Raw genomic sequence first — 12,994 nt, 5'->3', positions numbered from 1 at the left:
GGCCTCCCACCCTATGCCCCTGTGGGTCAGGATCAGCTGGGGGCAGGGGAGCTATCTGTGGGGCTCGAGGGGCACCCCAGCTATGGAGGCACACACAAAGCCTGCCCAAGCCCAAGGCAGAGGCTCCTGGGTCCTGCTGAGCCCCACTGGGATGCCTCGAGTCCAGGAGTCCCGCCTTTCCTGACCAGAGGCATCTTTGGCCAGCGCTTCTGCCTCTGGGAAGCCAGGAGGTGCCCTCTACAGGCCCCCACTCTCCTGACCAGGGCAAGGACAGGCCCAGCGGGATCTCATGACTCTGGAGAAACCACAAGGAGCCTGGGGTTTGCCTTGGGAAACCCAATCGAGTAATGACTGGGTTGGTGTGGAGGCAACCCACCAAGAGGAGTGGCCCCGCCGGCCCATCTCCAACTGAGGACCCCCAGGCGCCCCACTTCCCACTGAGAGACGCTGTCAGGACCAGGCCCCAGGTCTTCCTCCAGCCTCTCACCACAGCCTGGCCACCCTCCCTTCTTGGCCAGTCCAGCTTACCCTCCAGAACTTTCTGGAGCTTCTGGGTCAGCTGGAACCACTCTTCTGTCCAGCCAAAGGGAAGCTGGTGCCCCGTGCACCATTAACCTGGCCCTGCTGGGTCAGTCTGGCCCCTTGGTCTTGGCCCAGGTGGGGACTAGGGAAGGTAGGTCAGGTGAAGGAAAGAGGAACAAGGGGCCCAAGGGTCCAGCAGGGCTCAGTCAGGCCTCGTGAAATTGCCCTCTGCTCACTTACAGCTCCAGGGTCTGGATGGAACCCTTCTGGGCCTAGTATCTACCACCCAGCCAGGCCTCCAGGCCATCCCAGGGAGGCCCAGTGCAGAGGCAGCCTGCAGGGGTGCCCAGAAGACCCTGGAGGCGCTGGCCACACCCTGGCACCCACAACAAGCCAGGATCTGTTTCTGTGCCTCATTTTACCACAGCCTTTGAACACCCTGTGTCAGGCAGGACCTGGTGGGCCTAACGTCCAGCAAGGGAGACTGAGGAAGGCACCATTGTGCAGCAGCTAGCCTGGTCCCCTGGCAGGGGAGCTGGAGGGCTGTGGAGAGGGGCAGGTGTGGCCTCCAGGACTCGTGGGCGAAGGGCACATGCCACGCAGTTTGGCCAAGCAGGCTCTCGGGTGGGACTGGGGCCAGGGCCACAGCCTCCCTTGGCTGCCTCAGCCCAGGCGGGCAGTTTTAATTACCACTTGCTGGGCCCATTGAGCCTCTCACTAATCTGGGGCCGCCGCCGCAGGCAGCTCAGGCGGACGCCCCCTCCCCCTGCGGCCCGGGCACGGGGTCCCTGGGTTCTCACGTCCCGCCGGCCCCAATTAAAGTGAGCTCGGCGGGGCTGCTGCTGTGCTAATGAGCTCTGTGAGCTGCTGGGCTCAGCGCCAGGGGGCAGGGTGGGGGTGGGGGCGGAGTCAACTCAGGAAGGGTGACTTGGGTCCATTCCCAGGGAGAGGCCCAAGGAACCCCCTTTGCCCACCTGCCAGGCTGAGCTCTATGGCTGCCCTGAGGAGGAGTGCTGGACTCAGCGAAGAGCCCGACTCAGGGCACAGCCTCTGACAGGCTGTAGAATTCACGCTCAAAGTCCAGATGCCCACAGAAAGGGCAAGGGCCAGGCCCCGAAGGCCATGCTGTGGGGTCCGGATCAGGTGGGATTGTGGCGCCAGGCCACGGCCACAGCCCCAGAGGGACTTCCTCTCACTTGGTCATTGTCCATTGGGCTGCCTGGTGGCACTGGGATAGAAGCCAGTGGGGGGCATGTTCTGGCTCCTTTTGGGGCTTAGATTTGGGGTGCCTCTTTGCAGTCCACCCAGGCTGGGCTGGGGGGTAAAGGGCAGGCAAAGAGCTGAGTGTCCCAAGGCCCTGGTATTCCTGGCTGTGCAGGCTCTGGGCAGCCATAGGGATGGGGACAGGACCAAGGAAATTTGCCAGAGACTCTTCCTGGGTATCCAGTCTAAGACTGGAAGGTTCCTGGGGCTCATGGCCTTTGAAAACCTCCAAGAGTCTTCAGGTCACTGGGTGGCTATGCAAGGTGCCCTGGTACGGCTCTCATGGATCACAATACTGGCAAGAGTGGACATTCCCTGGGAGGGTCCCTGGCCAGATCATCATGGACAGCTGTTAGGGAGGGCTGTGTGCATGGGGTTGGGGAGCTCTGCAAGGAGCACCCCCGTCTGCTTCCCAAGCCTGCTGTGCTGTATGACTTGAAGGATTCACCCTATCTGGGCTTATCTGGCCTGGGTGTGGTGGTGTCCCTGAGGGTCCAGCATTGTGGCCAGGGGCCTTTCCCTCCCTCCCGCAGCCTGCCCAGCTCTCGGGCCTCGTAGTTTTGCTGGGGTCTTCAGGTCTGGCTTGCTGTACAGCCCCAGTTATACACTGTGTCCTCAGGGGCCTGACTGAAAGGGGGTGAACAGGAGCCCTGGCAGGCAGATGCCCAGAGAAGAGAAACAGGCAGGCCTTTGGGGGCTCTGGGCAGGCATGGGGGGCTGGGTGCAACCAATGGGTGCACCATGACCCTGACCCTGACCCTGCTGGCTGACTGCATATATCTGATCTGCAGGGGCATTGCCAACGCCTCTGCCCTGGCCCCTCCATATCCCAGAAGTGCGGCGCATGTACAGTGGATGTGGGAACACACTCACCCACATGTGGCCCCTGGGTAAGCACAGGCCCCAGGGGTAAGGGGTTAAGCTTGGCCCCCGGGAGGGTCAGAGCTCAGTAAATATTTGTGGTGTGCGACAGTGCAGACCAAGTTTGTGCAGAGGGATCTGGAGGCCACAAGTTGACCCAGTTTACTGGGAGAATCAGCTGCAAAGGCCGAGGTGGAAAACTGACGTGCCAGCTCTTGGCCACGCAGAGCCATGGGCACTGGACATGCACACCTAAAGACCCAGAGATGACTGGACCCCAGGGCCAGCCACTGAGCCACTCATTCCCTCCCAAGCCCTCAAAGGGCAGACACCAAGACTAAGTGTGTCCCAGCTACCAAAAGATCCAATGGTCCCCCTCCCAAGGATGAAGACATCCCAGTCCAGGGAGTTGGCCTAGGACTCATCTCCCTCTGGTGACTTTGCTTGACTGGGGTTGAGAGGCCAGTGTGTCCAAGTGTGGCCAGGAGCACAGGGGAGGTGTGTGGGACCCTCTGTGGGACAAGAGCAACCTGAGCCCTGAGAGAAGCTGAAGGGAGGCTGGAGGGGCTTCTGGACTTCAGCCGCCCCTCCCGGAGTGGCCTCAGTGCTTGCCTCTGCCTGGCTGGAGCTGGTGCCAGCGCTTGTTCCCTAGACAGCCGGTGAGCGTAGAGGTGTTATCTGTGACAGCAACAGAATGGCCACGTCGCGCCCAAAGCAGGTGTCGGCGCCTGGGAAGGGGCCAGCTGGAAACCTGAGCTGCCCACCACCCTCTGCCCGCTGTACACCAGGAGGGCCATCCCTGGAGACGCAGAGATTAGCACAACCCTTGTCCTCGCTCCTCCCCGGCTGATCTGCCCCAGATACGGGCAGGGGCCAGGCACCGGGACCTGGAGCTGCTTCCAGAGTGAGCCAGGACCTGGCGTGAGGAGGAAGGGTGGGAGGGCTGGGGGCTCCCAGGTTGGGTGTCAGTGGGCCCACACCACAGCAACCCAGCCTGGGGGCCTTCCTGCTCAGATGGCAGCAGATCTGGGACAGGACTGGGACCGGGTGGCTCCGGTGTTGGCTTACCTGGCTGTTCTCACACCACCTTCCTCTGGGCATCCTGGGCCCCGACTGTCCCCAGGGGGTGTCCACAGCAGGCCCACTTACAGATGGGCTCCAGGTGCCCATGACTGGGACCCTCCAGCTAGACAGGTCAGCTCCTGCCCATGGGTGATGCTTTTTGCTGACTGCGTGCCTCTCCTTTTTCAGACCCAACTCAGCCATAACCTGGTCCAGAACACCCACTCTGAGCCCCCTCCTCAAGCCTTGTGCCTCCTTGCCCAGCATCCTAGTCCTCATCCCCTGGGATCCCCATCCCCAGGGAGGGCGGTCCAGCCTCAGATCTGTGTGTGGGAGTGTGGACAGCTGTCTAGGTGGAGTGTCTGTCTGCTCTGATCCCCATGGCTGATGCAGCGGTGGGATAGTGAGCCTGGGGACAGGGGAAGTGGACACGGGTGCTTCCCAGCACCACAGTATCCAACTGATTTTCATCCGAGGCGTGCAGAGTGGAGCCAGGTGCTACGGGATCTGGAGATCTCCACTGGAACTTATTGTCCGTGCCTGGGTAGGCAGTCCCTGGTCCTTTGCTTGTCCCCTGGAATGTCCATCAGCTCACCCCTGAATCCGCACCCTGCCACAGGTCCTAAGTCCTTTCCAGTCTTTAGGAGGCCACTCTGCCTTGCCTCAGCCTGCCACCTTCCTCCTCTTCTCCACCTGGCTGGCCCCTGACCCCACGGCTGATGAGGACAGGTCTTCCTCTGGGTTCATGTCCTGGCCTCTTCAGTGGGGTCTGTGTCCCAGCCCTGTGCTCTCCTCCCCCTCTTCAATCCTCCTGGGAACTCAGGGGAGCCCCCAGGCCACAGGCATGATGACTCAGTCATGGTGACCTGTCCTGGGCCCAGTCCCACGTTGGCCTTTTCCATTTCCAGGGGAAACCTGGACCCCAGAATGAGGCCAGAGAAGGGGCAGGTGGGCCAGCATGCTGGGGACCCCCACCCCAACTGGGCCTTCTCCAAATGCTGAAGCCACATGGTTCTCCAAGGTGTCGGTGTGGCTCAGTGGTAGAGTACTTGCACGGCATGCACGAGGCCCTGGGTTGGGTCCCTAGCACTGCAGAGGTAAAAGCAGACACACACAACCACTCACAGCTTTGGAGGCTGCTGCTGATGGGCTGTGGGGCTGTGGTTGAGGCCTGTGGTGTCACCGTCGCCAAGGACTGTGGGCCTTTGGGGTCTAGCTGCGGCAGGGAGCCGTCAGAGCAGACCTCTGGCTGAGCAGTAGTGGACGCTGGGCATGGCCCAGCTGTGGGGCCATGAGGGTTGGATGTCCTGACAGCTGGGGTTGCCTGGGACCCCACACAGTTCACCCAAGTGCCCACCTCAGAGCCCCAGGCCTGCTGTGGGGGCTCTTTGGCAGTGCCGTGGTGAGCACCCCAAGGGCTGACTTAGACAGCAGTTACTGATCACAGAAATGCCACCAAGCAACTAACTCTCTGTGGGAAGCAGAGCACCAACACCCCAGCTGAGAGGACACTGCTAGATAGGGTCGCGGAGCCCCACACCCGGGGCTCACCCTCCCGAAGAGCTGGGTCGGCTGTCCTCCAGGGCCCTTAGTGTCAAGGGCAAGGTCTAGAGGGATCTGCCCTCGGGGCTTATTTGGGGGTATTTGGGCACCCACAGGCCAGCCCCTAGGGCCCCCATGTCTTGAGCTTCACCATGTGGAGTTCTGGGGTCTCTGTTCTCTGCACCCATATCCTAGGAGACGGACTCTGACCAGTCCTAGAACCTGTTCCATATGTGTGTCCAAGGCTTCTTGGGCAGCTCAGCCTGGCTTTGGAGACCAAGGTCAGTGCTGGCAGCTCTGGGTCACTGGTAGGTGGGCAAGCAGCAGTGGCAGGGGCAGAGCTGGGGAAGGTGTGGCCAGCACAGTGTCAGCGGCTCTCAGCTTCTGCACCCCCTCGCTGGGCCCAGGGTTAAACAGGATGCTGGCCTCACTGCTGCTGCACTGCCAGCTCTTGGGCCTCTGCATCCACCCACACTCGCACACGTCCCTCCAGGAAGGAGTTGGCCTCTGAACCCAGCTCTGCTCAGCCAGACCCAGGGCTCCAGTGGGCCTAGGGCCCACTGCAGGGGGTCCTATTGTGAGGGATTGCACTCTACAGGGTGGGAGGTCAGCTGGACTGACCCCACATACTTCCTCTTGAGAGCATGCCCTCACTTTCATCTGTTAGCAAATTCACCTGGCTCTACCTTCAGGACATACCTAGTTGGATTTAATCCCCAGCATTGCAAAAATATATATGAATAAATGAGAAAAGATGTATCTACAATCCAACCCACCAGCCCTCCCTGGCCACATCTGGGTCAAGGTCCCTGCCCCTCTTGCTGGGACCCTGTGCTCACCCACTCGCTGGTCTTGAAGCCCCTACCCTCACCATGACTTTTTGAAAATCTTAGGCCATATTGCCCCTTGACCAGCCCATTGGGGCCCCCACCTCACCCCAACCAAAGCCTAAATTGCAACTTATGGGGGGCCTCCTCTCTTACCCCTCTATGTCCTTCAAATTTGCCTCAGGGTCTTTGCAGGGGCTGTTCCCTGGACCTGGAGTTCTGTTTCCTGAACATCAGTGTGGCATGATCAGGGACCTAGCCACAGGACCTGTGTACTGGGTGTCCCCTTGACCCACCCTCCTCCGCTGCTGTGAAGATGGAGTCTGCAAGCCTGGTGACCTCTGTGCTAGGATTTCCCTCTCCAGAACAGGGACCCAGGAGGCAGGGGTGTGGGCCTCTGTCCCCACTCAAAGGTGCTGGTCACTCTCGGAGGCCTCACAACTTGGACTTGGGGTGACCTGGGCTGGGGTGGGTGAGTATGCTCAAGGACCCCCTTAGTGGGCTGGTCCCTGGCTCTGTGCCCCACCTCCGGCCTGGACCACTCTCCATCCCTCGAAAACACCAGACTTTCCTCGAACTGGGCTCTATTTCAATTTGTGCCATTGTCTGCTCAGACAAAGCCCCTTTCAGGGCCTCAGAGGTTCAGCAAATAAATGAATGAATGAAGTTGTGGAGGAAGAGGTGGGCGGGGCTGGGGAAGAGGAAAATGTGGGTGGGACTGGAGGAGGAGGTGGGAGGGCTGGCGGGGAGGAGGGGATGGGCAGGTCTGGGTGGAGGAGGTGGGCGAGGCTACGAAGGAGGAGGTGGGCGGGGTGGGGGGGGAGGAAGAGGTGGGTGGGGCTGGGTGGAGACGGAGGTGGGAGGGGCTGGGATAGAGGAGTAGGTGGATGTGGCTGCTGGGAGAAAGAGGTGGGGACAAAGGAGGAGGTGGGCGGGGTTAGGGTCAGGGTTAGGAGTGGGGCTGGGGTGGAGGTGGATGGGGCTGGGATAGAGGTAAGCGGAACTGGGGAAGGAAGAGGGTGAATGGGGCCGTGGGGAGAAAGAGGTGGGGCAGAGGAGGAGGTAGGCAGGACTGTGGATGTGGGCGGGGCTGGGTGAGGTGGGCGGGGCGGGGTGTGCCAGCATCTCCATGAGCTGGCCTGGCCCTCAGGGCCTTGGGTACCAGGTGATGTACCACCAGACCTGGAAACTCAAGGTGTGCTCAGGAGGGCTTGGGATGTGAGGCAAGGGAGTGAGGGGTCTCCCCTGCAAAGCTGAGGTTCCCTCGGTGGGCTCTGGCACTGCTGGAGACAGTGTGCCCAGTGACACCCTGGCTGCTGTGGAGAGGATCAGAGGCCCTAGGCTCAGATGCAGTGAGAGACAGGCCTGCATATGACTCCCTGTGTGCCCTCGCAAACCAGGGGCACCCTGGGCATGCAGCTTTCCCTGGCCCCTGTTTGGACCTGGAGAGAGTCAACCTTCTGGTGGACCTGGGTTTCATGATGGGCCAGCAGGGGGACATGTGGCTCAGTATGAGAGGCCTGCCTGTTGGAACTTGGGTCCAGCCCAGTTCCACCTGGGTCAGGCCTCCTGTGAGTCCCGCCCTGCTGGCCCTGAGCCCCAGGACACCTTGAGGTTGGGTTCTGTTTCTCCCAGCCTCTCCTGCCTTTGTGCAGAAGCTCCTGTGTGACTCTGAGCCCCTTCTCTCGGACTGGCCTCCTGGTGCCCCTGCAATGGAAATTCAGGAAGGGTGAGGGCCTGGCCCAGCTGGCCTGCAGCACAGCAAGGGAAAGGGAAAGGGACTCCACCTTCGGCTGCCTGCCCTGGCAGGGACCTGTGGGGGCCCATGTCCTGCCCTCGAGGACAGATAGAATCAGGACTGGATCAGTCTAGGAGGGCTACCTGGAGGAGGGGGCAGGGCAAGTCCTGCAGGAGGGAAGTGAGTGGGCTTGCTGGATGCAAGCTGGCTAGCCACCCCAGTCCAGGCTCTGGCCAGGCCCCTAGGGCAGCACTGACTCCCGGCCATCCTGGGGACAACAATGGCCAGCATTTAAATTCCAATTGAGTCGGCCAGCGGAGTGGCCACGGGCGTGAGAACGGGAGCCCCCACCCCCAGCCCCAGCCCCGCCCGCTGCATTCCTGCCTCCCCGGAGATGGCCGTGGCCGGGCCGTCGCCAGGGGGCCCGGAATGCAGTGCTCAATGGAAGGGGACAAGGGCCCATTGAGCAGTGACGGGTTGGATTGAGCCGTCAGTGCCCCCCAACTCGGGACCCCTCCTCTGTCCCACCCCCTTCCCCAGCATTACCCATGTCAGCTGCTCATGGGCCCCTACTCCTGCCTTCCTGAGCTGGGCCCCCAGCAGGCTTGAGCACTGGTCCTGGCAGACTGGTCACTGGCCTCTGTCCTTGCCCCTCCCCTGCCTGCAGCCAGAGGGCCTCTCAGAGCCTTGATCTTATCATGTCATGGTCTGGGCAGGGGCCATTAGGGGCTGCCCAGCATCTACGGGAATAGAAGGCCATGCTCTTGGGCCACAGGCCCAGCTGATCACCACCTCCTCTGCCTTGCCTGGTCTCCCACCTCACCCTGTCACCCCACAAACGTGGAGACCCTCCCACTGCTCTCCAGTAGCTGTCCCAGGTCTGGCACTGGGGGGCCCCAGGTAACTGGTATTTGAGGAATCAAGGTTTGAATATAGCTTGACTGGGACCTGTTGCCCATTTCCCCCGGCCCAAGGCAGGGCAAGATGCCCTCTAAGCAACCTGTTGGGGAAAAGACTAAGGTGGCAGGGCAATAGCCCTCGTCCTGCCCACTGGAGCCCAGGGACAGAGGCCCGGGCTGCAAGGCCAGCCGGAGGGGCTGTCTGCCTGCATCTCACCTGGGCAAGCCCATGTGATCCTGACCCCACTTCTTGGTTGGACCCGCCCTCTGTCCTGTGCCCCACTGGGGCCTGCTGCAGACCCTGGCCCCAGTATCTCCTGACAGCACCCACCTCCCACCCAGGTAGAGCCTGCTGTCAGCCCCGGGCCCAGTCAGCTGGTGGCTTGTCTGACATATCTGAGGTGATCCCTTCCTTCCCCTGACCAGGGCCCAAGAGTACTGAAGGATGCTTGGGGACCTTATCCCTGGCTGGACAGTCCTAGGGACAAGTAGGACCAGGAGGCATAGGGCCTGCCTGGCTGCTGGGGCCTCTGCTAGGAGCTGGAGGGAGACTGGCACCACCCTGGGGGCAGGGCATTCAAGGAACCCTAGGAATGCCTCCCCCTGCCCTGCTGGAGAAGATGAGTCCACCCTGTCTCCTGTGGTCCTCAGCAAGGCGACCGGCCTGCTCATCTTGCTTGGGCTTGGTGACCCCCACCCTGTGCGCCTCAGGTTGCCCCAGAATATGAGGGGCAATGGGCCAAGTGCAGGGCCTGTGGACCAGGGGGTGCAGCTGAAGAGGAGATGGAAACCGCTGAGGAGCATGAGCCTGTCACCACCAGCCTCCCTGCACAGCCTGTCAGGAATCCAGCCCCGGCCACACACTACGGTCCAGCCCCCAGGTCCAGGAGCAGCCCCAGGGCCCAGGAGGAGCTGAGGGTAGAGGAGTTGTGGATGAATTCATGGAGGAGTGAAGGGTCAAACCACCAGTCCTGCTTCACAAGAGGGAACTCAGTGTCCAGTCACCCGGCCCGGGGTGCAGGCGCAAGGCTGAGCTGTCGCACCCTCACTCCTGGCAGGTGAGGACCCTGTTCCCAGAGCAGGCCTGAGTCCCTGGAGCCACCCCAGCTCCCTGCTGGGAGCCCCTGCTGGGCCTGACCTCTGGGTCCCTCGCATGGTGGCCACGTGTGGTCCACTTCACAGGACACCTCACCAGCTCCATTTTTGAGGAAAAGCCCTGAGCCAACTGGACCAACAAATGGGGCGTGGAGCCTTGGGAGGCTGGGCCCCCAGGACCACCTGCCAGGCTCTTCGCTGGCTCTGCTGGCTTCTCTCCTCCACGCCTTGTCAGGCTGGGCTGCACCGGACAGGAGCAGGGCCTGTGGCCAGGCCTGACTATCCAGAATGTGCTGCAGGCAGCTGCTTTGGAAACCGCCTCCCCAAGAGTGCCCAGCCTTGCCTGGGGCTCCTGCGCCCTGGGTAGTCCATTCTCTTGGCTGAGCCAAACTCCTCAGGGCTGAACCCCAAGCCTTCCTCTCCAAACCCACACGGTCATTTCACACCTCTGGACCTTAGTACAGGCTGTGTGCTCTAGGTGGGACCAAGTCTGGGGGAAAGCAGTCACAAGGGGCCTTGAGCCCAAGGCCAAGAGTGAACAGGGTGCACAACCAAGGAAGGGCACTGGGAGGTGCAGGATGGAGCCCTGGGAGGGAGAAGCAGTCGTGCAAAGGCCCCGAGGTGGGGGCACACTTGGTGTTGTGGGGTGATGGGGAGTGAGGTGGTCCAAGAGCTTGTTCTGAAAGCTCTGGCCATGCTGAGGAGCTAGGAGCAACAGGGCCCTGAGCAGAGAGGAATGCAACCCCACAGGTTTAAAATGGACCCTGGACTGCCTGGAGAAGGGACGGAGGCATGTAGATGTCCCAACCTTGGATGGCAGGACCAGAACCCAGGGGGACCTTGGGAAGACACATAGCAAGCAGTGCTGGAGCTGGGTCCTAACCTGCCCATGGCCTTCCCTGCCACCCCAGGTCCCAGGCTGCGCAAGCCCCTGCAGCCCCAGATGTCCTAGGTCAGTGCCCCTCAGACAGCTGTCCTCTGGCTAGGGCGTCTTGCCAGCCTGGGATTGCTGCAACTGTACTGTGACTCTGTTCCCACTGTTGCCAGGTCACAGATGGTGCTCCACATTCTTCCAGAGCACAGCTTCAGGGTGGAGGCCTTTGTCCCAGTCTCACAAGACACAGGTGGGCACAGAGTGCTAAGGGTGGCGTGGTGCCTCCGGCTGCAGCTGGGCCCTGCCGCTCTTCTCTTCAGGGAGTGTGGGGCATCCTCATGCTCTCTTTGCTGAGGCTGCCAGGGAGTTCAGGACAAAACCAAGGGCCCAAGGGCAGTAATTCCCCTATCTAAGTTCTGGAAAGTTTGTTTTTATTTTCTCGATCTGATGTGTAAAACTATATATTTTATCTTATTTTTGTTCTTTGTAGTACTGGGCATTGAACCCGGGACCTCGCACATCGTGAGCTGGGCAACTGCTCCGTCACCAGCCCTTTTTATTTTACCTTTTTTTTTTTAGTTGTCGAGGGACCTTTCTTCTTCTTCTGTTTTTAAATATACTTTTTAGTTGTAGGTGGACTCAGTACCTTTATTGTATTTTTATGTGGTGCTGAGGACCAAACCCAGGGCCTCAGGCATGCTAGGTGAGCTCACCACCACTGAGCCACAATCCAGCCCCATAGACCTTTATGCTATTTATTTATTTACACGCAGGGCTGAGCCTCGAACCCAGGCCTCACTTGTGCCAGGCAAGCCTCACCATTGCGCCCTGGTCCCAGGGTCTTGCGAGGGTGCCCAGGTGCAGCTGACCAGCCACCTCTGCCAGAGTGCAGGGGGAGCTTGCAACCTCCTGCCTCGGCCTGAGCGGCTGACCTGGGCTGCCCAGCTGTGCCCACAGCAGCTGTGTTTTCTAAAGAAACAGCACTCACCCTCCCAGCACAGGCCACCCTCCCAGGCCATAGCACAACCAAGCCTCACCCTGGCCACCTCCGCACAGCAGTCCAGGCCCTGGGCAGGGCTGGGGACAGTGCTGGCCTGGCCTGTGCACCTGGAGAGCTCTACACACCTTGGTCAGCCCCTTCCCAGGCGCCCCTTCTCCAGGGGCCAGGCTTCCCTGACACCAGGCTGCTCCCCAGGACAGGGTGGTGTCCACCTAAGTGCCCAGGGTGCCTTGCCTGCTGGCAGGTGGGAGGTGGGGGGCCTGGGCCTGGGCCTGGTATGCATCCTGGGCCTTCCAGCAGCAGCGTGGGCCCTGTGCTCTGCTGTCCCTCTGCCTGGCCAGTGTCCTCGAGGCACAATCACTGCTGGGGGGAGGGTAGTCTTGACTCTTGGGGGCTGGAGTCTTTCCCTCTCAGTTTGAAACCCCTCTCCTGGGCTAATGGCCTCCCCTTGTCTGGGGGCCCAGCAGTCAGGGCTGAGAGCAGAGTCCTGGGGAACTGCCCTAGAGGAGGCGGGGGCCGCTGAGACCCAACAGCACACCCTCTTCCTGGCTGACCGTGGCGCCCTGAGGACAGACCACGTCAGGCACAGATGTGAGTCCCTGGGTGGGGCAGTCACGGAGAAGGACTCGGAGGCCAGGAGGGGCGCTGCTGCGTTGACGGGCACTGTCTGCCAGAGTGCAGACAGGTATGCCATGGCCCCTGCCACCCTGGAGGGGTCCCAACACCCCAACCTTATCCCTTTGGGGTCACAAGTACATAGCACTCCTGAGACCTCGAGGCCTCCCCAGGGACCCTGCCGGGCCTCGTCCTATAGTTTCTAAGCCTGGCCCCTGGCACACCTGCCCTCTTCCGGGAGCTAGCCAAGGACTCAGGCAGCCCCCTCCAGTACAGGAGGCTCTGGTGGAGGAGGGACAGGGCTGACCTCCAGCGTGGGAGAGAATGAGGCTGAAGAAAGGTGGGTACCGAGCCGTCCGAGGTGCCCCTCTCCTGCATGTCCTGGGTGCAGACACCAACACAGGCCTTTGGTCAGGGGCCAGGCCTCCACCAAGCACAAAGCCCCACCTTCCTGGCCATGACCAGAGTGTCCCCAGGTGTCCTCCTGAGCCTCCCATGTCTCCACCCACTACCACTTCTCCTCCTACCTGGGCCATATCTTTGTGGTCTGCATTTCACAAATGACCCCACAGGGCAGGCACACCCAAGGCCAATCACAAGTGAGGTCAGAGCCCGGACCCCAGGCCCAGTGCCTTCTGGGCTGTGACCACCCTCAAGAGGGGAAGAGGGATCAGGAGGACAACACTGGCGGGAGGG

Source organism: Sciurus carolinensis, chromosome 10 (genome assembly GCF_902686445.1).
Source record: "Sciurus carolinensis chromosome 10, mSciCar1.2, whole genome shotgun sequence".
Lineage (NCBI taxonomy): Eukaryota > Metazoa > Chordata > Mammalia > Rodentia > Sciuridae > Sciurus > Sciurus carolinensis.
The sequence above is the reverse complement of the archived record's forward strand: the minus strand, read 5'-3'. Positions refer to the sequence as shown.